Source organism: Carlito syrichta, unplaced genomic scaffold (assembly GCF_000164805.1).
Source record: "Carlito syrichta isolate Samal-C Ts95f unplaced genomic scaffold, Tarsius_syrichta-2.0.1 Scaffold56280, whole genome shotgun sequence".
NCBI classification, from domain to species: Eukaryota; Metazoa; Chordata; class Mammalia; order Primates; family Tarsiidae; genus Carlito; species Carlito syrichta.
In genome coordinates this window covers 45,188-48,873 of record NW_007000376.1, presented here as the reverse complement: position 1 = coordinate 48,873, position 3,686 = coordinate 45,188, and the positions used below count along the sequence as shown (strand labels likewise).

The following is a 3,686-nucleotide window of genomic DNA, read 5'->3' as shown; positions in this document are numbered from 1 at the left end:
TCTTCAGCTTTGTACTTTTCAGCCTCCTGGACCATACACTCAATGTCTTCCTTGCTCAAATGACCCTTGTCATTAGTGATAGTGATTTTATTCTCTTTTCCTGTACTCTTATCCACAGCAGAGATGTTGAGAATGACATTGGCATCAATATCAAAAGTGACTTCAATTTGAGGAACACCACGGGGGGCAGGAGGTATGCCTGTGAGTTCAAATTTCCCAAGCAGATTGTTATCCTTGGTCATGGCACGCTCACCCTCATAAACCTGAATAAGCACACCAGGCTGGTTGTCAGAGTAGGTAGTGAAGGTCTGTGTCTGCTTGGTAGGAATGGTCGTATTGTGCTTAATGAGGACAGTCATGACTCCACCAGCAGTTTCAATGCCAAGGGAAAAAGGAGTGACATCAACAGCAGCAAATCTTTTCAGATTTGTCTCCAGATAAGATGGCTGCCTGGACAGCTGCACCATAAGCAACAGCCTCATCAGGATTGATGCTCTTATTCAGTTCTTTTCTATTGAAGAAGTCTTGTAGAAGTTTCTGAATCTTGAGGATACGAGTAGAACCACCAACCAGGACAATATCATGGATCTGTGACTTGTCTAGTTGGGCATCTCGGAGGGCTTTCTCTACAGGGTCCAGGGTGCCACGGAACAGGTCAGCATTCAATTCTTCAAATCGGGCACGGGTAATGGAAGTATAAAAGTCGATTCCCTCATAGAGAGAATCGATCTCAATACTGGCCTGAGTACTGGAAGAGAGAGTACGCTTAGCATGTTCACAAGCAGTACGGAGACACCGGACAGCCCTCTTGTTCTCACTGATGTCCTTCTTATGCTTACGCCTAAACTCAGCAATGAAATGGTTGACCATTCGGTTGTCAAAGTCTTCTCCACCTAAATGGGTGTCTCCAGCTATAGACTTGACTTCAGAGATTCCATCCTTAATAGTGAGGATTGACACGTCAAAAGTGCCACCTCCTAGGTCCAAGATCAGCACATTTCTTTCAGCTCCAACCTTTTTGTCTAAGCCATAAGCAATTGCAGCAGCAGTTGGCTCATTGATAATTCTAAGTACATTGAGGCCAGCAATAGTTCCAGCATCTTTGGTAGCCTGCCGTTGAGAGTCATTAAAATAAGCCGGCACTGTGACCACAGCATTGGTAACAGTCTTCCCAAGATAGACCTCAGCAATTTCCTTCATCTTTGTCAGAACCATAGATGACACCTCCTCTGGATAGAAGCTTTTTGTCTCTCCCTTGTATTCTACTTGTACCTTGGGCCTGCCTGCATCATTCACAACCATGAACGGCCAATGCTTCATATCAGACTGGACAAAGGCATCATCAAATCTGCGTCCAATCAGACGTTTGGCATTGAAAACCCTGTTGGTGGGGTTCATCGCAACTTGATTCTTTGCGGCGTCACCGATCAATCGTTCAGTATCAGTAAAGGCGACGTAACTTGGAGTGGTTCGGTTTCCCTGATCATTGGCAATTATCTCTACTTTTCCATGCTGGAAAACACCCACACAGGAGTAGGTGATGCTGAAATCAATACCAACCACAGGCCCCTTAGACATGGTTGCTCGTGTGTAGGCCCGAGCCGGGTTAAGAAGAACACACACAAATCCCGGGAGTCGGCGCCGCGTTCAGTGAGCCTTTTTTTGTGTGTGTGTGGCTATTGTGAATGGGATTGTGCTTTTTATTTGGTTCTCTGCCTGCTTATTGTTGGTGTATAAGAATGTGACTGTCTTTTGCACATTTATTTTATACCCAAGACTTTGCAAAGGCCTTTATCAGTGCAAGCATGTTTTTGACAGATTCTTTTGGATTTTCAAGGTATAGGATCATATCGTCAGCATAGAAGGATAACTTGACTTCCTCTTTGGATACCCCTGATTTCCTTCTCTTGTCTAACTACTCTAGCTAGGAATTCCAACACAATGTTGAACAAGAGGGGTGGAATGGGCAGCCTTGTTTTGTTCCAGTTTTCAGGGGAAATGTTTTCAGTTTTTGTCCATTTAGGAATATGCTAGCTATGGGTTTATTGTATAGGCACTTACTATTTTGAGGTATGTTCCTTCTATACCTAGGTGTTTGAGAGTTTTTATCAAGAAGAGATGCTGGATTTTATCAAAAGTTTTTTCTGCATCTAATGAGATAATCGTGTGGTTCTTGTTTTTGCATCTGTTGATGTATTTAGTTACATTTATGGTCTTGTGAATACAGCCCTACTTCCCAGGGATGAAGCCTACTTGGTCATGGTGGATGATTTTTTGAGATGTGGTTTTGGATCCGATTTGTTAGAATCTTGTTGAGGATTTTTGCATCCATGTTCATAAGGGATATTGGCCTGTAGTTCTCTTTTTTTGTTGCATCTTTACCTGGTTTGGGTATCAGTGTGATGTTAGCTTTGTAAAATGATTTGGGGAGAATTCCATCTTCCTCAGTTGCCTGGAATACTTTCAATAGGATTGGTATCAGCTCCTCCTTGTATGTTTTGTAGAATTCTGCTGAAAGGCCATTTAGTACAGGGATTTTTTTTTTTCTTTTTTTTTTTGTAGGTAGTTTTCTTATGACAGAGCCAATTTCTGGGTTCTTATTGGTCTACTTTCTCACTCATATTTAATATAATTTTTTTTTTTTAGAAAGTAGTATTTATTGAAAGGACAGAAAAGCTCCCACAGTGGGAGGGGACCCGAAGGGGTTGCCCCTTAAATGTAATTTTTAACTAGAGAACCCAAATGGCATTGTTCATCACCATTTTTTTAAAAAGCTGAATTACAACATATTCAAAGAAAAAGAGTATAAAGGCTTAGAAACAAATAAGTCTTTAGTTAAAAACCTTTAATTTATGATAATTGCTTTTTAATTGCAATAATTTGCAATAATTTAATTGTAATTAGTATCTGATTTTGTAAACAAATTTGAATTATCTTGGAACTGGAATCTTTCCTGAATTTCTTTATTTAAAGTCAAATTCATATATTTTCTTACTTTAAGACCAAATGGAAAGGAAAATAGATAACATCACATCATAATATATCACCTGCCAAAATGTATCCCCACCACTTTCTACCAAAAAGAGTAGATCTTTTTCTTTTCGAATGAGAAAGCCTCTTTCTATATCAGAGTCTAGATTTGTTCATTAGTCTTGATTTGCTGATAAGACGATGGTCTCCATAACAACTAATACTATTAACAGCTTATGTTGGAAACTTCCTCCTTAAAAGCCTGTCATTAGAGAGCACGCTACATCAGAACACTGAGGAGAAAAAATAATATTTTTTTTCAAATGTATAAAGGGTTTCCTTCTTAGATGAAAAAGATCTATAAATCATCTAAATTATTTCTTTTTCTAACTCCCTTATTTTGAGATATTTTTATTTGCTGTTATCCCACCATCCTCTACAAGTATCAAGCATCTATTATTTAAGTTTTACACATATATTTACTATCTCACCTAATCTTCACAATAATCCTAGCAGTTATTAGCAGTAATCCATTTGCAGATAAAGAAATTCCTCAAAGGCAGACATTAATACATTAGTAATCCGCAACAGTTAATATTCAAACCCAAGCCTTACAGCAACAAGTACAGTGATTTCTACACATAATAGTGCGACTTTTCCAAAGATTTTTTTTTTTGGCCTGGCCCAAAAGGTTATTTTTATTTATTTTATTTTTT

At 38.9% G+C, this 3,686-nt stretch overlaps 1 pseudogene across 1 annotated transcript; it reads right to left on the bottom strand.

Annotated features, from left to right (window-relative positions):
• Positions 1-6: 6 nt before the first annotated feature.
• On the bottom strand, positions 7-1,593 carry LOC103251096 (annotated as a pseudogene). Its single transcript, XR_002481424.1, has one exon. The product of XR_002481424.1 is annotated as a heat shock cognate 71 kDa protein pseudogene (transcript).
• Positions 1,594-3,686: the final 2,093 nt, after the last annotated feature.